Below are 23,732 nucleotides of genomic sequence, written 5' to 3'. Positions count from 1 at the left end.
CCGCCCTGTTTGTCCTATGTAACTATGCTGGCATCCGCAGGTAAGCTTGTATACGCCGTGGCTGCTAAACGGATCCTCTGAGTTAATGTTAGTTCTAAGTTTTCGCCCTAGATTGTTCGATGTTTTGAATGCTGTGTTAATGTTGTATTTTTTAAAGAAGTTTGCCAATTTATATGTTGCTTTTCAAGTATATGTCATAGTCGTCCAGCTATTATTTTCCTTTTCATTATTTCTTTTTGGTTCTCCATTTGTCCTTCTGAGCTTATCTACTAGTGCTTTTTTATATCCGTTGTTTGCAGCGATATAATATATGACCTCAAGTTCTCTCTTATATGCCTCTTGTGTAAGAGGTGTTCTTTCAAGTCTATGTACCAAGTGCCTTAATGCTGCATTTTTATGCTGTTGAGGGTGATTTGAGGTATTGTGTATTATTGTGTCGGTGGCCGTTGATTTTCTATATATGTCATAGTTAAATCTTTTGGCTTCTTTATCAATATTTATCGTGAGGTTTAGATAGTTGATTCCTCCGTCTTTTTCGGTTTCCATTGTAAATTTTATATTTCCGTGCTGTTTGTTGATGTACTCCAGTACAAGATCTTCGTTATTAGTAGTTAAAACGCATATTATGTCATCCGCGTATCTAGCATAAAATGACACGCCTAATTTCGGCTTCAGCTCCTGTATGTACATTTCTTCCTGATTTTGCATGAAAACTTCCATAAGAATTGCTGATGTGGGGCTTCCCATTCCAAGACCGTTTGTTTGTCTATATATTTTATTGTTGAATTGAAAATAGTTTTAACGTAAAGTCGTTCTTAGCGTATTTGTGATTTGCATACTTTTCACTTTGTTTTTTGTGTTATGAACTATTGTTGAGCTAACTATGTCCAAAGTATCCGATAGTGGTATAGATGGGTATAAATCTTTTATGTCAAAAGATACCAATTTGATGTTTCTTGTTAGCTCTACGGTCTAGAGTCTCTCTATTAGTTCTGTTGTAGTTCTGTTGTGTTAGCTATTGCATATTCGTTCCTTAGCTCCAGAGTATCTATCAATATCGTTTTTAAATATTTGGACAGTTTGTAACATGGTGTCGATTTAAAATTAATGATGGGCCTCATTGGCGTGTCCAGCTTGTGGATTTTTGGTAGCGCAACCAGTGGAGGAGCCGAAGGGCTCATTTGGACCAATCTATGTGCCATGTTAGAATCTACTAACCAAAAAGAAATAATGAAAAGGAAAATAATAGCTGGACGACTATGAAATATACTGGAAAAGCAACATATAAATTGGCAAACTTCTTTAAAAAATACAACATTAACACAGCATTCAAAACATCGAACAATCTAGGGCGAAAACTTAGAACTAACATTAACTCAGAGGATCCGTTTAGCAGCCACGGCGTATACAAGCTTACCTGCGGATGCCAGCATGGTTACATAGGACAAACAGGGCGGCAAATAAGAACGAGGTTCAGAGAACATATTAGAGATTACAACAAAAAAATACGGAATCCAAACATTATACCCGAGTCTAACTTCGCGAATCACATGGTCGAGAATGAATGTTCCCCAGCAAACATCAATAAAAGAGTTAGGGTTCTTCATATACAGGAAAAGGGCCGACGTCTCAACGTACTCGAAAACATGGAAATCTACAAACAGAAAACATTCGACGGTAGAATAATAAACGAACAGATAAACACAATTTCTGACACAATATTCGAGCCTTTAAAACTTGTTTACAGGAAACAACTTAATCACAAACACACAACAACAAATAAACACAAAACAATTAACACACCAAAACAAAAAACCGACAAAGAAGGTCAAACGACTAAAATCACAGATTTCTACCTACCCCAGTCAGCCACACAAATCGATTAGTAAACCACCCTCTGTTCTGAATGGACACACAGAATACACACAACTCAATATACACAAGCATCAATTTGACAATACCTGCTCATATACCTACGAACTATAAATACAGGACAAACGACAACAACAGATCAGAACGAAAATCGACACTGATGATGGCACAACGCCGAAACCGGTTTGTCTCAAAACCAAATTTGACAAGGGATGACGGAAAATCGTTCCAATATACATTATTTACTGATCTTTTTAATGCCTGTATGCAAGAATGCGTATTCCCTCGCCCGTGGAAACGACAAAGACTTGTCCTATTGCTGAAACGTGGTAAACAGCCGGACCAACCATCCTCATATAGGCCACTTTGTATGCTGGATTCCCTAGGAAGATTTTCGAGCGTATAATTAGTGAGCGCCTACAGCTGACTCTATAAAGACCAGGTGGCTTATCGAATAGTCAATATGGATTTCGCAAATCAAGATCCACCGTAGATGCAATACAAGCAGTCGTCAATATAGCTAGAGAAGCTATCTCTGGAGGCCAAAATAAAAGGAAGTTCTGTGCACTGATTATGTTGGACATCAAGAATGCTTTTAACACAGCACTTCGGCATTCCAGCTTACTTACGCAGAATAATAGGTAGCTATCTTAAAGACATAGTACTTCTTTTTGACACAGATCAAGGAGCAAAAGAGTACAAAATCTCAGGAGGGGTCCCACAGGGATCTGTTCTCGGTCCAACGCTTTGGAATGTAATGTATGACGGGGTGCTAAAGATTGATCTACCAGAAAATACTCAAATTGTGGGATATGCTGACGATATTGCAGTGGTAGTAGTGGCCAAGAAACTGGACCTGCTTCAAGGATTATGTAATGACGCCGTAGCAAGAATAAGGGAATGGCTGACGAATACGGGACTGGAGTTGGCTAGCCAAAAGACGGAAGTGGTATTAGTAAGCTCAAAACGGTCGGCGAACGAGTTAGTTTTAACTGTAGGGGATCATCAAATCACTTCAAAGGATTCCTTAAAATATTTAGGAGTGCACATTGACTCTAAGTTAACTTTCAAAGAGCACTTCAGAGCGATGGGGGAGAAAATTACCAAAGTTAATGGATCACTTATGCGAATAATGCCTAACACTAGTGGTCCGAGCGAAGCTATACGTCAGCTATTGTCCACAGTAACCAGCTCAATAATACTATACGCAGCACCAGTGTGGTATGGATCTAAACTGACCCATCAAAAATATATATTAGCAGCGTACCGACTTGCTTCTTTAATAATAGCAAGTGCTTATCGGACGGTGTCCGACGACGCCATCCTTGTTCTAACCCGGAAAATCCTAGTGGACTTACTGGCAAGCGAAATGGCCGATCTGTATAACACTAATATCGAGCGGCCATCTGAAGAAGACAAGAAAAGAGCAAGGACACAAGCAATAGCTAAGTGGCAAGAGCGGTGGGAGGCCTCTAGTAAAGGGCGTTGGACTTTCACGCTAGTTTGGAACGTAGCTCAATGGAATGAGCGGAAGCACGGCGAACTGAACTACCATCTCACGCAGATAATGAGTAGACATGGCGGTTTCAAAGAGTATTTATGGAAGCGTAGGGTAGAGGAAGATCCTCATAGCCCAATGTGTACCACGGAGTTAGAAAACGCAGAACACGTCATGTTCCACTGCCTCCGTTTCCACGAAGAAAGACTCGCCTTGCATGGAATCTTTGGGGAGGAACCCACCACGAGAAATTTAGTATCACATATGTGCAACAGGAAAGAGTGCTGGACTGCAGTGAGCAAAATGACATTTATAGTAATGACACGCCTGATGGATGGTGAGAGGGAGCGCAGAGAAATCAGAGCAAATAGCGGGAACCTGGACGCAGGGACAACAGTAGGCTCTTAAAAAATGAGAAATATGGAACGCCACCCTGAAGTAATGCGAAAGTGGTGCCGGGGTGGGCGACGGTTCCAAAACGTGGCTGTTTTTTGGCCTACGGACACACGGTTGCCCATAGCCTATGTCACGAAGCCTGACCAACGACCGGGCCGCGGCTGCCTTTCCCACAATATCTACCGGATGTATGTTCAGCATGACATTCAGTGCCAAAGTAGGTGTTCTTCTGAGAGCGCCACTGATCAGGGCCGTCCGTTGCACTGACACTAATATTTTGGAGGTGCTCGCTGCGTACAGTGCTTTTCACCAGACCAGCACCCCATAGAGCAGAAACGGTTTGACCACCATCTCATAAAGCCAGTGTACTACTCCTAGCGAGAGTCCCCATCTCTTCCCGAGAGCCCCCCTGTAGAAGTACAAGGCAACCGCGGCCTTCCTGGCCCTATCTTCCACATTGGGTCTCCAGGACAGTTTCTTGTCCAAAACAATACCCAAATATTTAATCATATCAGAAAGTACCAACGGTACCCCTCCAATCGAGAGAGTTCTGAAATCGGGCATCTTATATCTCATTGTAAAAAGAACCAATTTGGGGGTTGACCGCCAATCCACATGAATCAGCCCACCTACCCACGGTATCCAGGTAGCCCTGCATAACATCGCGCAGGGTGCCAAGAAATTTGCCTCTGACTAGGATAGCGAGGTCATCTGCATAGGCAAACACACACCATCCATTCGCTTCCAGCTCCACAAGAAGCTCTATGACTACCACAACCCTGAGCAGAGGAGATAGGACACCCCATGTGGCGTGCCCCTGCAAACCATCCTCTCGATTATGGCCCCTCCCCACTCCCCTGCGACAATTCTGCTGCATAGAAATTTTCTAATAAATTCAACCAGAGCCGCCTCGACTCCTAAACCCACCAGAGCTCTTTCGGTTGCCCCCGGCAAAACGTTGGTAAAAGCGCCCTCGATGTCTAGAAAGGCACCCTGAGTAAACTCTTTGTGTTCTGGGGACCCCTCTATTTGCTTTACAATCGAATGGAGAGCCGTTTCCGTCGATCTGCCGTTGCAGTAGGCATGCTGTGAAGCCGACAGTAACCCCCGAGGAATCCTTTCCCGTAGGTACAGGTCAATCAACCGCTCAAATGTCTTAAAAAGAAACGACGAGAAACTGATTGGCCTGAAATCCTTAGGTGATACATGAGAGCTTCTGCCGGCCTTCGGAATAAAGATGACACTAACCGTGTGCCAAGACTTCGGGATATAGTTAAGCCTGAGGCAGTTAGTGTAGATGGCAAACCAGCGGCAGGAAATACGTAAAGACTTTTGATGTTGCGCAGGAATGATACCATCAAGGCCCGAAGACTTATAGGTCTTGAACGAACCTATAGCCCAGGTTATTTGACTTTCCCCGTAGTGGCATGGCTGGCATTTCTGCATGGCCAACTACCGACGACCATACAGGCGACGATCCCTGCGCAACTGGGACATCGGGAAAATGGTTGTCTAGCAAAAGCTTTAGGGACTCCTCGCTACTCATCTACCAGTCCCCACCATCATCTCTCAGATAACCCAGAGGGGCGATATTCCTAGAGAGTATTTTTCGAAGCCTCGCGGATTCACTGTAGCCTTCTACGTTTTCGCAGAAGCTTCGCCATGAATCTCGCTTGGCTATCTTTATGTAACGTGCCTTAGAATTCGTTCCACTTTCACTGCATTCAATTGTCCATTACATATTTGCACACATGAAGACCACACATGTAGCAAAATATTAACAACTCAAATAGCCAATCGAACTCAGCATGCATTTTTGCATTGTCTGCACATATTTGTTTACATCGGTCAATTAGTCACGCTGACTGACACTCCTGTCTATTTGTCACATTGACCGACAAATACATTATAAATACATATGTACTCATGTGTCTAAATAGGTCATTGTAATATGCTGACCGTCGCCCACCCCGGCACCACTTTCGCATTACTTCAGGGTGGTGTTCCATATTTCTCATTTTTTAAGAGCCTACTGTTGTCCCTGCGTCCAGGTTCCCGCTATTTGCTCTGAGTGTCCATTTAATTGCTACTGCTTCGCATGCGCATTTCTCTGCGCTCCCTCTCAGCATCCATCAGGCGTGTCATTACTATAAATGCCATTTTGCTCACTGCAGTCCAGCATTCTTTCCTGCTGCACATATGTGAAACTAAATTTCTCGTGGTAGGTTCCTCCCCAAAGACTCCATGCAAGGTGAGTCTTTCTTCGTGGAAACGGAGGCAGTGGAACATGACGTGTTCTGCGTTTTCTAACTCCGTGGTACACATTGGGCTATGAGGATCTTCCTCTACCCTACGCTTCCATAAATACTCTTTGAAACCGCCATGTCTACTCATTATCTGCGTGAGATGGTAGTTCAGTTCGCCGTGCTTCCGCTCATTCCATTGAGCTACGTTCCAAACTAGCGTGAAAGTCCAACGCCCTTTACTAGAGGCCTCCCACCGCTCTTGCCACTTAGCTATTGCTTGTGTCCTTGCTCTTTTCTTGTCTTCTTCAGATGGCCGCTCGATATTAGTGTTATACAGATCGGCCATTTCGCTTGCCAGTAAGTCCACTAGGATTTTCCGGGTTAGAACAAGGATGGCGTCGTCGGACACCGTCCGATAAGCACTTGCTATTATTAAAGAAGCAAGTCGGTACGCTGCTAATATATATTTTTGATGGGTCAGTTTAGATCCATACCACACTGGTGCTGCGTATAGTATTATTGAGCTGGTTACTGTGGACAATAGCTGACATATAGCTTCGCTCGGACCACCAATGTTAGGCATTATTCGCATAAGTGATCCATTAACTTTGGTAAATTTCTCCCCCACCGCTCTGAAGTGCTCTTTGAAAGTTAACTTAGAGTCAATGTGCACTCCTAAGTATTTTAAGGAATCCTTTGAGGTGATTTGATGATCCCCGACAGTTAAGACTAACTCGTTCGCCGACCGTTTGGAGCTTACTAATACCACTTCCGTCTTTTGGCTAGCCAACTCCAGTCCTGTATTGGTCAGCCATTCCTTTATTCTTGCTACGGCGTCATTACATAATGCTTGAAGCAGGTCCAGTTTCTTGGCCACTACTACCACTGCAATATCATCAGCATATCCCACAATTTGCGTGTTTTCTGGTAGATCGATCTTTAGCACCCCGTCATACATTAGATTCCAAAGCGTTGGACCGAGAACAGATCCCTGTGGGACGCCTCCTGTGATTTTGTACTCTTTAGCTCCTTGGTCCGTGTCAAAAAGAAGTACTCTGTCTTTAAGATAGCTACCTATAATTCTGCGTAAGTAAGCTGGAGTGCCGAAGCTTTGCAGCGCTGCCATTATCTGCATCCAGTTCGCAGTGTTAAAAGCATTCTTGATGTCCAACATAATCAGTGCACAGAACTTCCTTTTATTTTGGCCTCCAGAGATAGCTTCTCTAGCTATATTGACGACTGTTTGTATTGCATCTACGGTGGATCTTGATTTGCGAAATCCATATTGACTATTCGATAAGCCACCTGGTCTTTCTAGAGTCAGCTGTAGGCGCTCACTAATTATACGCTCGAAAATCTTCCCTAGGGAATCCAGCATACAAAGTGGCCTATATGAGGATGGTTGGTCCGGCTGTTTACCACGTTTCAGCAATAGGACAAGTCTTTGTCGTTTCCACGGGCGAGGGAACACGCCTTCTTGCATACAGGCATTAAAAAGATCAGTAAATAATGTAGCCCTAGTTGTAATCGCGGCTTTAAGGGCTATGTTTGGTACTTCGTCGGGTCCTGGGGATTTGTTATCAGCAACTCTTTTTGCAGCGTCCAGCACCTCTTGCTCTGTAATTTGCGGAATTTCCGTACTTTCTAGATCCTCGCTTGGATAAGTCCAGCGATCTTGCGCCGGGAAAAGTGTTTCAACAATAATATTCATCAGTATCGGGCACGTAGGTTGCTGTGATATCGGTCCTTTAACTTTGGCCATCACAGTTCTGTAGGCTGATCCCCAAGGATCTAGGTCGACATTATCCAGCAGTTCCCTAAAGCATAACTTGTTGCTCTTTTTTATGGCATTTTTAAGTGCCTTTCTTTGTGCGACATAGGTGCTGTGTAGCTCTGCATATCGTGGTGATGAGCGTGCCCTCTGCGCTATTCTTCGTGCTTTGTGGCATTTTCTACGCTCTTCCGCAATTTCGTCATTCCACCAATATACCGGAGTGCGCTGTGCTTTTCCGCGACTTCTGGGCATGGCAGCATCACATGCCATACATAGCAACTTAGTGATTTGAACCGACTGGTCTTCCGCATGCGATTCTCGTACTATGGCGTCCTTCCAGATAATGTCAAATATTTGTGGGTCGAAAAGGTGCTGTTTCCATTTCCTACTTTGCCGATGTCTTGCTGCTACCGTTCGTGGAGTTTCGAGCAGCTCTACGCTAATAGCTTTATGGTCGCTGTGTGTGTAGACGTTGCTTATGGACCATTTTGCTCGTCTTGCTATTTCGCTGCTAGCGAAGGTGAGATCTATAATGGATCGTCTGGTACCTGTATCGAAGGTATATATCCCTGGCTCATTTAGGAGTTCTAGCTTCAAAGAAGTAAGACTTTCGAGGAGAACTCTCCCTCTTTCGTTGGTTCGTCTACTTCCCCACACAGATGACCATGCATTGAAGTCTCCACACACTAAAAGCGGGTGTTTACCTCGTGCTTCAATGGTGATCCCGTATATCATGTCTTCGAACTCGGCGATGGTCATGCTCGGAGGGGCATAGCAACTGAAGACGTATATACCGTTGATTTTTGCCCACGTGAATCCTGCTACCGTTGGCGTCATAATTTCCTGTGGGAGAAATTTCCCTGGTGCCCAAATTGAGGCTTTCCCTGCTGAATCTGAGAGCCAACCCTACTCCTGGCGATTTTTGTATTGTTCAGAGAGTACCACTATGTCATATCCTCCTTCATAGACTGTTTGGGATAATAGCTCTTGGGCTGCCTCGCAATGGTTTAAATTGAGCTGCAATACCCTCATGAGACAGTCGTTGTGGGCATTTAAAACTGCCTGCTGAATGTTGTCCCCCACATAGCGCGCATTTCGGTGCAGGAAGGACCTATATTATTATAAGGATTAGACATGTAAAACAAAAGATACAAATGTAAACTAATCAAAATAAATAAACCAACAAATCAATTTCGGCATGAAGTTTCCATTATGTCATAAATTACAGCCACACAACGATTTAATGTGAAAGGTAATTGAATTTTTGTAAACCCAAACAAATTTTAAATGGGTCACATAAGTAAAACGATACAAAACGGCACACTTAAAATCTAATTATGTCACTTGAATAGTCATGCATAATTGGTTCGCAAATTATGTAAGACTATTCTTCAAAGGCAGACGGTGTAACGTGCCTTTGAATTCGTTCCACTTTCACTGCATTCAATTGTCCATTACAAATATCCAATCGAACTCAGCATGCATTTCTGCATTGGCTGCACATATTTGTTTACATCGGTAAATTAGTCACGCTGACTAACACTCTTGTCTATTTGTCACATTGACCGACAAATACTTTGTACATACATATGTGTCTAAATAGGTCATTGTAATATGCTGACTTCGCATATAGGAAATATGTACATTTTGTTTGTAAGTGTTGGTGTAAGTAGGTATATGTATAGTAAGAATAGTGTGTATAAAATGAAAAGTATTTTCATAATAAAGAACAGTCACATACTTATTCGGACAGGTCCTAACTAACGGTAGGCGCCGCAGGCAATAGCTGGTAAAAATCTGTTCAAAAACCTTAGGGATAGCTGAAAGTTTAGCAATACCCCTGTAGTTCTCAACTTTTGACGTACTACCTTTTATATGCATGAGTATAAAAATACTGCTGCCAAAGTGGTGGGAATGACTCAGATCCCAGAGATAGCTCAAATAATTTTAAAATAGGCTCATGTATGTTTTCAGCGCAATACTTAAACACACTACTAGGAATACTATCTGGTCCCGGAGAAAAGTTGGGCTTCAAAGATTGAGGACTCTGAAGAACAATATTATTATCAATAGCAGGATTCATAATGGAATTCGAGCTATCTAAGCTATGGGGGTATTGGTCGGAATGAAAACCGCTGGAGGAATAGGTGGACTTAAAGAACGCTGAAAGTAGTTCTGCAACGCCGTCATCAGTGCAAGCTTTTTTACATTCACAGGTAAATGAGGAAGGATACCCAGAAGTTTTTCGTTTTGAATTTACGAAACTGTAAAACTTTTGCGTATTTTTAAAATATTGAACTTTACAACAACTTAAGTAATCTTTATAACAAAGCTGATTAAGACGGGGAAAGTTAGAACGAGCTATTAGATATTTAGAGGGGTCTGCAGATTTTCCAGATTTCTTAAATCTTTTATAAAGCCTAAATTTGATGTTTTAAGTCTGATAAGTTGCCTTGAATAACAAGACGGCTAACACAGGGTATAGCGAGTAGGAATGCAAGTATCAAAAAGCCTTCAAGTGTACTGTAAAATATGGTGATTGCCGAATCGATATCAGTACAGGCATAGAGATCCGACCAATCATGGGAAGCCAACAGATCCTTGAGCATAATGAAATTCGCTTTGTAGAATCATCTAGACGGGGTCGAAACTGTACTTGAATCCTGCGGGGTACACCGATATCAAGTGATATATCAAATACTAAATACAGTATTTTATTTCCACTATTTAGAACATTGTTAATCTGAAAAAGAGATGAATCTAACAGGCTGTAACGTAGCGTTACAATAACATAACCCCCTGTACTTCCTTTTTCACTTAAACCTGAACCCCTTTACTTCTTTTTCTATAGCATAGCCAACAACCACTATGGTAAATAACCACATCATGGCAAACCACAAAAGAAAATCACAATAATGGTGTAATTGTTTCTCAACCAGTTTGCGGCACCACCCGTATAAAAACAGCGAATTTTAATTTTGCAATTCAGTCCTCGCAGGTGAGCAAGCGGGAGTGGTTGTCTTTTTAAAGACAAAATTGCCACTCCGGGTAGCCCGCTGAGTGGAAGGGCGCTGTCATGGCGCGGGTCACCCTTCACCCCGGTAAGGACGAGCGGAGTGGATGCCTTTGTGCTATTGCCACCCGTCACCCCCTGGATTTTGAGCGGCCCGACGGCTATATCACCCTCCCCCTCAGCTCTGGCTTCGGCCAGCTGAGTGGAAGGGGCGCTGTCATGGCTCGGGTCACCCTTCACCCAGATAAGGACGAGCGGGGCAGATGCCTTTGTGCTATTTCCACCCGTCGCCTCCTGGTTGTTGAGCGACCCGACGCCTTAATGACTATATCACCCCTCCCCCTCAGCTATGGCTTCGGCTAGTTGAGTGGAAGGGCGCCGTCATGGCGCGAGTCACCCTTCACCCTGGTAAGGACGAGCGGGCGGATACTTTTGTGCTATTGCCACCCGTCGCCCCCTGTGTGTTGAGCGGCCCGACGCCTTAATGACTATAACACCCCTCCCCCTCAGCTCTGGCATCGGCCGTGGACCGATGCGTGCGCACAAGGGACTACCGCTGTGCCGTTAAGGTGCACTTCCCCTCCGTCCACGGATCGATCCGCGGTGTCCCAACTGGTACAGCCCCGCCCCCTTAATCACTTTCTATCTAGCGAGCGAGTAGGGGGCGGGGTGTCCAGCGGTAAAGCCGGCACTAACCAGTCCTCGCAGTCTCTTCCCCAGGTGACCGACTCCGCCTACTATCGATTCTGCCCAAGACTACCGATCAATCCGATCCCGCTGCTGTCGCATCGTCGCCCCTCTGGTGCTACCACTGCTTCCATCCCGCCGGTGCTACGCCGACCGTTTGCCGTCCGCCATACTACCGCCGTGCCGATCCCGCCGCTGCAGGGCCAACCACTGTCCGCTCCGCTGCTACGACGACCGTTGGCCATCCGCAATTCTACCGCCGCTAAGCCGCTGCTTCTTTCCCGCCGATGCTTCCGTACCGCCGTACCAATCCGTCCGTTACCCGACCGATCAACCGGCCTACCGAACCTCCTCCGCTCCAAAGACCGATAGCCGCCGCTCCGCCCCCTCGCCATCTTGCGACGGAAAGCTGCTGCCCGCCTAATACCTCCAGCCATGTGTGCGTGTGTTCGTAACACATAAATATTGTGTCTTTATTCAGTAGGGGTTTGTGGGACCTTTACTCGACTCTGGATTGACTGAGCGTTGCCCCAGCCTTAGACAAAACCCACCTCATAAGGCAATAGAGAAAATCGTGTTGAACAGTGGGAGTGACCTCGGACTTTCTTCAACGGTATCGCATATCACGCCAACGGATGTAGATAATACGCTCCGTAAATTTTTGGAGATAGAAGAACCGAGACAGCCTCCATCCACTTATTCCGATGATGCCTTTGTAGAGCAACATTTTTATATATGGATGGCAAGTATATAGTAAATCTACCGTTTAAGGGACAACCACCTTATTTCGAGAACTCCTTGCAAGGAACTGTTTCCAGGTTCTATGCTGTAGAACGACGCTAAGAAATGAGGTATTAAGAGGTGAACACATACAATTCATGAGAGACTATGAGTCGTTGGGACACAAGCGCGAAATAGATGAATGCGATGAAATAGTCAGCGATGGTCAGGTCTTTTATCTGCCGCGTCATGCTTTTGATGGGTCCTATTGAGATTTCGTTTTCATCAGTTTGTATTCACCGCCGACATCGTGAAAATGTTCCGCAAAATATGGATATCAGAGTCTCATCGCCACTATCAAAGAATAATATGGAGGGAGGAGCCCGACGTGCCTTTAAAGCATTATGGCCCTTTTTGGCAGTAAGAGTTCTGTATCAACTAGGATATGACTACAAAGAACAGTTTCCTTGGGAGAGTCGTATAGAGCAAGAGGACTTTTATATGGACGATGTTCTCACAGGCGCAGCTTTGGAGACAGAACTTCTTCTTTGTAGTGCTGGCTTGGAACTAAGCAATTGGTAACCTACCTAATTCATCTAAAATAACTACAAAAACAACCATGCAGCATCCGAAATTTTCAGAAGAAGCCACCAAGGTACTTGTAGTCCTAAGGCCGATAAATTGACTTACCAAGTACAGATGTCTATCTCATCGTTTCCTAGTAAAAGGGATGCTCTGTCCGCCGTTTCACGATTGTTTGAAAACTCTTGTAGCCCCTTTGAAGACCATTTGCTTACCTCTGCTCGAGCTGTGTGGGGCCCTGCTTTTAACTCGCTTATTCTCGACTCAATGCCTTGCCCGACTGTTAAGGTATACGCATGGTGTGACTTCACGATTGTTTTATTATGGCTTTCCATGCCACCAGTAACACTGAAGACTCTTGTTGCTAACCAAACGAGCGAAATTCTCGACACTCTCCCCCGAGGCATTGGGCACCATGTAGCATCTAAGGATAATCCAGCTGATTTTGCTTCACGAGGAATGTCAGCTGAGACACTCATAAATTTCGAGATCTAGTGGACGGGATCAAACTGGATAAACAGCGAAAAGAAACTCAACAATACTTTAAGAAAACGCAGAACATATTTTTAAATACAGCTCCAGAAGTTGCAAACGAAATTAGGTCTACCGCCATTACCATGGTATCTACAAACGGAGCTGAAGATCATATATTGAGCTTGCTGGTTGAATGAGTATCGTCTTGGCACTGACTATCACGAACTCTTGCGTATGTCCGTCGATTTATTAACTATATCCAAAAATACGGTATGTTCCACTTCCATAAAGTTAACGTACGATGAAGTTAACCATGACCGGAACGAAATTTTGCGCTATGCCCAACGCTGTTCCATGGATGAAATCGAATCGCTTCGCCATCATCAGGACATAAGTAGTCGATCATAGATCACAAAACTGGCACCATACTAAGATGACAGTAGCCTCCTTCGGATGGGAGGGCGGATCCCTAACTCCCACCTCGAAATGGAGGTGAAGCATCCGCACATCCTCCCAAAGCGAAGTAGGATAACTGAGCTTTTACTGACGAACAAGCACATTCGACATCTGGATATTCGGGGCCAAGAACTTAATAAGAAGAATAATTCGCGTGTGCCTGAAATATTTCCGCGACCAGAATACAAATATTCAGCAGTTGATGTCGGATCTGCCTAGAATACGTGTACAGCAAACTTTTCCATTCCAGCGCTCGAGCTGCCATTATGCGGGACCCATAACTATGAAACCATATCGAGGTAGAAACGCTCGTCAATCAAAGGGATACATCTGTATATTCGTTTGTCTTGCCACATCAGCGATCCACATAGAGCTGTTAACAGATCTTTCAACTGACGGGTTCTTAGCCGCCCTTCGTCGCTTTGTATCTCGCTGGGCTAAGACGTCTTAATATTGCAGGTGCATAACGAGCTAGTGCTGAAGTTTTGGCAGGAGAAAGTATTCCTGCACCTCATTGGGGCGACATTTGGGAGTCTGTTGTCCGCTCCATCGAGCTTCATCTACGTCGCGTTATTGGCATCACTATCCTTACAACTGAACAGCTAATTACGCTTCTGACGCAAATTGGAGCTGCTATCAACTCGAGGCCACTCGGCGCAGCAGCTGATACAGATATTAATTATTTATCATCTTCCTATTTGTCATAGGACGACCGTTTACAATGGCACCCGAAGGCAGTTTGCTGGACATACACGAAAATAAGCTCGACTATTGGCAACATGGGCAAAACATGTACCAAGGCTTTTGGCTTCGTTGGTGTAGGAATACCTCACCTCATTACAACATCGACCCAAGTGGAATCTTCATTCGCTGAACATTGCCGTCGAAGACATCGTTCTAATTAAGGAACCTAATACACCGCACATCGGTATGGCCTATGGGTAAGGTAGTCGAAACATATCCGGGATCTGATGGTCTTGTACAAGTGGTTAGACTTCGCACAGCCCAAGGAGAATTGACTCGCTCCATCACGAAACTATCCATTTTACCTGTATTCTGAAACAATGTTTCAGTGTCGAAGTAGAATTCAAGGATCATGGCGTGGCAATCCTAACGCATTTAAGATTTCTTACAAAAACGACCCTATGTGGCAACGTAGTTTTTGCTATCACTTTATGTTTGCCATTCGTTAAATAAAATAAACCTTGTACTTTTTTTCTTTCCGGCAAGAGTCATCCGACAATAAAGTCAATCACGAACCTTTTTGGAGAATTATTTCATTAGAAATAAAAGGTCACGCTTTAATAGCTAACCAAACTAAAAAATAGAAAATAATTCTTGAATACAAAGACTTAATATTACAGTAGTGGAAAATCGAGCATCAATAATAATTAATCACCTCAAAATAAAATTATTATGATTGCGATACAATCATATATCATTTATTTCAAGAAATCAAGTACAATCATATATGAATACAACAAAGGAAATTAATTACAAATATACACACGTAAAGAAGCAGACAAAAGTATATTGCTGATGTTTCTCGAATCTCTGATTGCAAGTCACTCTCTCTTGTCATCTGAATTCAGGGTTGCATATTCAATGCATTTTTTTGACACTTATTAATGCGTTGCCAACACTTCCTTTTTATACTCAGTTGAGCAGAGCTCACAGAGTATATTAAGTTTGATTGGATAACGGTTGGTTGTACATATATAAAGGAATCGAGATAGATATAGACTTCCATATATCAAAATAATCAGGATCGAAAAAAAAATTTGATTGAGCCATGTCCGTCCGTCCGTCCGTCCGTTAACACGATACCTTGAGTAAATTTTGAGGTATCTTGTTGAAATTTGGTATGTAGGTTCCTGAGCACTCATCTCAGATCGCTATTTAAAATTAACGATATCGGACTATAACCACGCCCACTTTTTCGATATCGAAAATTTCGAAAAACCAAAAAAGTGCGATAATTCATTACAGAAGACAGCTAAAGCGACGGAACTTGGTAGATAAGTTGAACTTATGACGCAGAATAGAAAATTAGTAAAACTTTTGCAAGCTGTAATTTGGCAGTCGTTGAAGATATCATGATGAAATTTGGCAGGAACGTTACTGCTATTACTATATGTACGCTTAATAAAAATTAGCAAAATCGGAGAAGGACCACGCCCACTTTTAAAAAAAAATTTTTTTAAAGTAAAATTTTAACAAAAAATTTAATATCTTTACAGTATATAAGTAAATTATGTCAACATTCAACTCCAGTAATGATATGGTGCAACAAAATACAAAAATAAAAGACAATTTCAAAATGGGCGTGGCTCCGCCCTTTTTCATTTAATTTGTCTAGGATACTTTTAACGCCATAAGTCGAACAAAAATTAACCAATCCTTTTGAAATTTGGTAGGTGCATAGATTTTATGACGTTAACTGTTTTCTGTGAAAATGGGCGAAATCGGTTGATGCCACGCCCAGTTTTTATACACAGTCGTCCGTCTGTCCTTCCGCATGGCCGTTAACACGATAACTTGAGCAAAAATCGACATATCTTTAATGAACTTAGTTCACGTGCTTACTTGAACTCACTTTATCTTGGTATGAAAAATGAACGAAATCCAACTATGACCACGCCCACTTTTTCGATATCGAAAATTACGAAAAATTAAAAAAATGCCATAATTCTATACCAAATACGAAAAAAGGGATGAAACATGGTAAGGTAATTGGATTGTTTTATTGACGCGAAATATAACTTTAGAAAAAACTTTATAAAATGGTTGTGACAACTACCATATTAAGTAGAAGAAAATGAAAAAGTTCTGCAGGGCGAAATAAAAAACCCTTAAAATCTCGACAGGTATTACATATATAAATAAATTAGCGGTATCCAACAGATGATGTTCTGGGTCACCCTGGTCCACATTTTGGTCGATATCTGGAAAACGGCTTCACACCACTCCCTTTTAAAACTCTCATTAATAACTGTAATTTGATATCCATATCGTAAAAACTCATTCTAGAGTCACCCCTGGTCCACCTTTATGGCGATATCTCGAAAAGGCGTCCACCTATAGAACTAAGCCCCACGCCCTTTTAAAATACTCATTAACACCTTTCATTTGATACCCATATCGTACAAACATATTCTAAAGTCACCCCTGGTCCACCTTTATGGCGATATCTCGAAAAGGCGAACACCTATAGAACGAAGGCCCACTTCCTTTTAAAAATACTCATTAACACCTTTCATTTGATACCCATATCGTACAAACAAAGTCTAGAATCACCCCTGGTCCACCTTTATTGCGATACCTCGAAAAGGCGTCCACCTATAGGACTAAGGCCCACTCCCTTTTAAAATACTCATTAACTCCTTTCGTTTCATACCCATATTGCACAAACGCATTCTAGAGTCACCCCTGGCCCACCTTTATGCCGATATCTCGAAATGGCGTCCACCTAAGGAACTAAGGATTACTTCCTTTTAAAATACTCATTAACACCTTTCTTTTGATACCCATATTGTACAAACAAATTATAGGGGCGCCCCTGCTCCACCTTTATGGCGATATCTCGAAACGGCGTCCACCTATGGAACTAAGGATTACTCCCTTTTAAAATACTCATTAACACCTTTCATTTGATGCCCATATTGTACAAACAAATTCTAGGGTCACCCCTGGTCCACCTTTATGGCGATATCTCGAAAATGCGACCACCTATACAACAACCACCACTCCCTTTTAAAACCCTCATTAATACCTTTAATTTGATACCCATATCGTACAAACACATTCTAGAGTCACCCCTGGTCCACCTTTATGGCGATATTTCGAAACGGCATCCACCTATAGAACTAAGGCCCACTCCCTTCTAAAATACTCATTAACACCATTCGTTTGATGCCCATATTGTACAAACAAATTCTAGGGTCGCCCCTGGCGATATCTCGAAACGGTGTCCACCTATGGAACTAAGGATTACTCCCTTTTAAAATACTCATTAACGCCTTTCATTTGATACCCATATCGTACAAACGCATTCTAGAATCAACCCTGATCCACCTTTATGGCTATATCCCTACATGGCGTCCACCTATAGAACTATGGCCCACTCCCTCATTGATACACATGTCATACAAACACATTCCAGGGTTTCCCTCGGTTCATTTTCGTACATGGTTATTTTCCCTTATGTTGTCACCATAGCTCTCAACTGAGTATGTAATGTTCGGTTACACCCGAACTTAAACTTCCTTACTTGTTTGAATTAGGTTTTGCTTAACCAGGAATAAATCTATCCACTGGACGACGAACGCGCTGAGGGCGACTTTTTATGACGGTGTTGTTTTCATTTTGCGCTGGCTGATTATCAATTGGCTCTACGGTCCTGTCATTCTCGAGAAGAAGAAGTCTCATTTGATTGTATGTTTTCATTAGGAAAGATTCGCTTTCACACAATTGTTTTCATCTTCGTACAACCCGAACGTGTCGGTGAGCGTCTTTGACGAGTTAACTTTCTTGCTCGTGGATTGCCCACTGTCACAAAATCGTTTCGCAATTGATTAACATGCGATCTTATGAGCTTCTGACTGTCGAGTAAAGCTGTAGTTACCCACGAACGTACGTACAAAACGTGTCAGCTGACACGGCCTATCTTAGGAATGTCCAATGTAAACGAGAACTCACAGACGTTCAACGCACGTACGTACGTAGCCCGGAACGTAGAAACCAAAACAATTTTGATTTTTTCCATAAGAACGTGTCAGCTGATCACTCTCTCACTAGACAGAGTTGCCTAATGAATATCTTGTGTGCTGTGTTTGGACGAATGGCAGTTATTATACAAAAAGGCCTAATGATTGCTTAAAATTTTGTTAAAATATCCTAAAATTATTATATAAAATTTGAGGTTACAAATAAATGAACTAAAAATTCTTATTCAGTATTTGTTTCTGCCATTTGCACCATGGAAAATTGTAGTTCCAAAAGTTGATGTTTGCATAAGCATGCATGCAAACTTGTCAATGGCAACAGTGCTTTGCTATAAACAAGACACACACAAATACGTTATGTACATGTCCACAGACGCACACATTGATTCCTACGGGCTTGGAGGTTCGGTCTAACGTGTTTCGTATGACAACCGTCCTTACTTACGACACACGTCGGTGCATACTTACAGCTTAATACGTTATACATCACCCTGCCAACACGTGTCATTACTACAGAATAACTTTTGTTTAGTCCCATGCTTTCTGTCGAACTGCTGTTTCATACGGTTTTGTTGTTGTAACAACCCGGACCGAGTATCACAAACCGGTTTCGGCTTTAGCAGATCCCAGCTGTTGCGAATATTTCTGCCTAGTAAAACTTCAGCTGGTGATTTGTTGTTAATGTTGTTTTTGTTTGGCGAGGCGCGATAAATTTGCAAAAATACTTGCAAATTGTTATTCGATGTGTTCTCACCCTCCATCTTTTTGAAAGCGCGCTTAAATGTATCAACAAATCTTTCAGCCTGTCCGTTAGATGTCGGATAGTAGGGACTAGAACGAATATGTTTGATGTCGTTTTCTAGTAGAAATTGTTGAAAAGCTGCGCTCGTGAATGGTGTTCTATTATCGGAAACTATGGTGGACGGAATACCAAAACGTGAGAAAATTCGTTGAAAATGTCAACTGTTCGTTGCGTGGATATTGACTTGGTCGGAACTATTTCCTTTGAGTGCGCATCAATAATTACCAAGAAGTATTCGCCGTTGATTGATCCAGCATAATCAATATGCAAACGTTGCCACGGGGCTGCGGGCTTTGGCCATGGCTGCAGTGTGATTTTTGTAGGCAGTTTGGCTGCCGAGGCACAGTTATTACAATTTTGTACTAATGTTTTGATATCGGAATCGATGTTTGGCCAGTATACAAAGGCTCTAGCTATTGCTTTAGTGCGTTCAGTTCCGGGATGACCACTATGGAGCTGTTTTAGAACTCGTTTGCGCAGCACTTCTGGTATTACTACGCGGTGACCCAACATAATGCAGCCATCGATTACGCTTTTGTCATCTTTACGATTTTGGAAGGCTTTTAATTCGGCGTTTCTGGTAGTTAATGGCCAATTAGTTTTTACGCAATTAAATATATGTTTTAGGGGATGATCTTTTCCTGATTCATACTTCACCATGTTGCGTGTGACCGGCAGCTTCTCTATTGCTTCTAAAAAAGGATTTGTTTGATTTTACCTTCAAACTGCACTGACGCAATGACATAGTCTTCGGCTGTTTTGATGTTCTTGTTGATAATTCGTGATAGCACGTCGGCATAGCCGAAGCTATTTGTAGAAATGAAACTGATTTCAAAGTCGTATGCCAACAATTGCACAGCCCATCTTTGTAGACGGTTTGCTTGATGTGCTGAGATGCCGGTTTTCTTGCCGAAAATTGCAAGCAAGGGCTTGTGGTCGGTATGAAGTTTGAATGATCTACCGAAAATCATTTTATGAAATTTACTTACCGCAAACACTAGTGCGAGACCATCCTTTTCAATTTGGCTATACGCCTTTTCAGAAGGAGTAAGCGATCTGGATACGTGGCTAGCAGCTTTAACTGTGCCATCAGGGAGCTCATGCAGAATGCACGCACCTAGCCCGTAGTTTGACGCATATGATGCAACAATCATTTTTTTCTGCGGATCATAATGCGTTAGAAGTAGCTTTGAAGATGGTACCTTTTTTAGGCTGTTGAAGCATTTCTGAAGAGTTTGACTCCAAATCCAATTCGCGTTCGCTTTCAGAACCTCATCAAGTGGACCTCTTAACGCGCGCATTTTATGTATGAACTTTCCATAGAAGTTTATTGCGCCCAGAAACGAACGTAGTTCGGCGATGTTTGTTGGCTCTCGCAAGCCCCTGATTGCTGCGATCCGCTTTGGGTCTGGTTGGAGGCCATTTTGATTTATTATGTAGCCCAGATATCTAGCTTCGGTCACCGAAAACCTGCATTTGGAGAATTTAAGTTTAAAATCATACTCTTGAGTTCGTCGCAAAACTTCAAGCAAATTCCTGTCATGCTCGCTTTGATCCCTTCTGGATGCAAAGATATCATCGATATACGCCGCGGCGTAATCCATATCAACGAGCATTCTCCGCATGACTTGCTGAAAGATGGAAGGAAAAGTCTTCACGCCAAATACCATGCGGTTATAGCGAGCCCTAAATGCGTGTTGATAGTAAGTAACCCTTTTGAGTCGTCGTCAACCTCAATTTGCACAAAAGCATCAGAAAGGTCTGTGTGGCTAAAATATTGTGAGTTTGCTAGCTTTGCGAAAATGTCTTCGGGTAAAGGAAGTGGGTTCTGGTGCGATTCGAGAGCAGTGTTTAACCCTGTCGAGAAATCGGCGCAAATGCGTATGTTTCCATTAGCCTTTTTTGTAACTACAATTGGCGTGACATACTCTGAGTGGCTGGTGATATAACATTTATGTTTATGAGCCTTTGCAGTTCTTCCTCACCAAGGTGCTGTATGGCGTAAGCTAATGGTCGCTTTGGCCGGAAAATCGTTTTTGGTCCCGTTTAACTACCAAGTGTGCCTTAGTTTTAGTGCACAAACCTAGCTTTTCATCGAACACATCTAGAAAATATTATTTGATTGTTGAAATGTTTTGTATATTTTGAGTAATATTTCCCCGGTTTTCCATTGGCAACTGGTTGCAAACGGCGTTGATGGACATGCTGTCAAGGTTTAGAGTTGCTATCCAGTCTAGACCCATTACGTTTAAATTTTTGATTGGTGTTACGAAAACTGTGAGTGTTGCTTTTTGTTGTTTGAGTTCAACCTCGCACTCAAATTTAAATGAAAGAGGTAATGCTGTGCCTGTCGCGCTACGAGCTGCTAACCTATTTGAAACGTTTAGTTTGTGTACCATTTATTATAACATTGACGAATTTGCGTTGAGCTGATTCGATGTTGTTAGCGACGAAAATACTTTTCGACTGCACTTGAGACCCTTTTACTTTGTTTTTCTGTTGTGTTTGCTTTTGCTTAGAGTGCTTCACCTTTTTATTTGAGGAGCAATAGCCTTCTTTGTGACCACTGTATTGCATTGCTCACATCTGTGCTTTGAGTATGAGCATACGCGAGAGTAGTGCATAGCGCCACAAAACCAACACGGAGTTTTAGGCACTGATTTTTGCTTTGCATTACTGATTTATAAACGCTTTACCTGCACTTCGCTCTTCTGATCAACAAGATTCGTATCAAATTTTAGATTTACGAGACGTTGGCATTCTTTTGACAGCGCATCGAGTGTGAGTGATTCGGCTGCGGTGTCTAGTTTACTCAACATTTTTGCTCTGATGTCGAAATCTGATTGCGACTTAAGACCCATTATAAAAATTAAAACACTTGAATTGGCCAACCTTCAAGTTATTTAGCTTGAAATTTTCGCAATGCCTGTTCACCATGCCTGCGTATGTGATGAAATTTGACATTGGTTCTTTTGTGAGTTGCAAGCAATTATTCCTGATGTTGAAAAGTGATGTTTGGAGCGCGAACAGTTGTTTGAGCTGCTCTATTGTCTCGGCGAAAGTAAAATCTCGCGGGTGCTTTGGCAAAATATAATTTATGTATTTGCTGTGATTGTATTTAGTTTGCGCAACAAAAGCCTGACTTTGGCTGAGTCGTCTAGTTTGGTAGCATCGACCTCGAAAATATCCTCATAACGCGCGAACCACATGTCGAAAGTGAGGTTATTTTCTGGCTCGTGGCAGAACTCACTGATGCTAGACCCAAGTGCTTCAATAATGAACTCTGCACCCTTATCATCCTTTGTTGAAGATGCGCTATGCTGAAATTTGCTGAAAAGAAGTGTCTTTACCAGGTTCTGCATAGCTTGGTTATCACGTTCATGCTTTTCTGCATTTGCGTGAATAAAGCGCGAACACCATCTCCGTTCATTGTGGAATTTGTAAAAAATCACAGGTTCTAAAACCTCGTCGCCACTATTTTGATTACGATACAATCATAACCATTGCCGATATAATAATAGATGACGTGCTTTCACACACTTTTATTGAATTACAAGAACAACACAACATACAAATAAAGTTCCTAGTCAAATATGTAGATGAAAAGACACAAACACAATATTAGATATTTTAAATAAACACCATAATCGACTAAAGTTTACGATCGAAAAAGAAAAAAACAACAACATCCCCTTTCTAGACACACGTATACACAGGTTCAATAATAAACTAATATTGGATTGGTACTCGAAACCAACCTCTTCTGGGCGCCTTATAAACTTTATATCTTCACAGCCTTTCAAATGGAAAAAAATACTGCGAAGAGTTTTATAGACAAAATATTATCTATCAGCCATCAAAGTTTTCATGACGCAAATATTAGGAAAATTAAATTGACATTTAAAAAGAATAGTTATCCGGACCATATCATATCAAATTTAATAAATGAGAAACAAATGGAAATAGAAAATATAACCAAAAAAACACAGTCTTCAGATACAAATAACCAGACAAAGCGATACTTCAGTGTCACTTTCATTCCTAGGCTCACATAAAATTTCACACTTGACTTGACAACAACATCAAACACAAACACTACACTAGCATACAGGTCAAACTGCACTTTGGCAACGTGCTTTACAAAAACAAAAACACCCATAGATCTTCAACAACGTAGCAATGTAGTTTACGAAATTCAATGTAAAGGGAATGAAGAAGATAGCTGCAATAAGGTCTACATTTGGACCACAAAGCAGACGCTCGGAACGCGGGTAGCTGACCACGAATCCGATATACGTAAACAAAAACAAAGCACAGCTTTGGCATAGCATGCAATAGAAAATAAACACACAGTTGATTTTGAAAACATAAAAATAATAGACACCGAAAGGAGAGAAAAAGCGCGTTACACCTTAGAAAACCTAAAAATTTTGCAAAAAAGAGGAAACACAATAAACAAACAAGTAAGGACGGGACTCTCTTCGGCTG

This window comes from Eurosta solidaginis, chromosome 2, assembly GCF_040869045.1.
Source record: "Eurosta solidaginis isolate ZX-2024a chromosome 2, ASM4086904v1, whole genome shotgun sequence".
Classification (NCBI taxonomy): domain Eukaryota; kingdom Metazoa; phylum Arthropoda; class Insecta; order Diptera; family Tephritidae; genus Eurosta; species Eurosta solidaginis.
The sequence above is the reverse complement of the archived record's forward strand: the minus strand, read 5'-3'. Positions refer to the sequence as shown.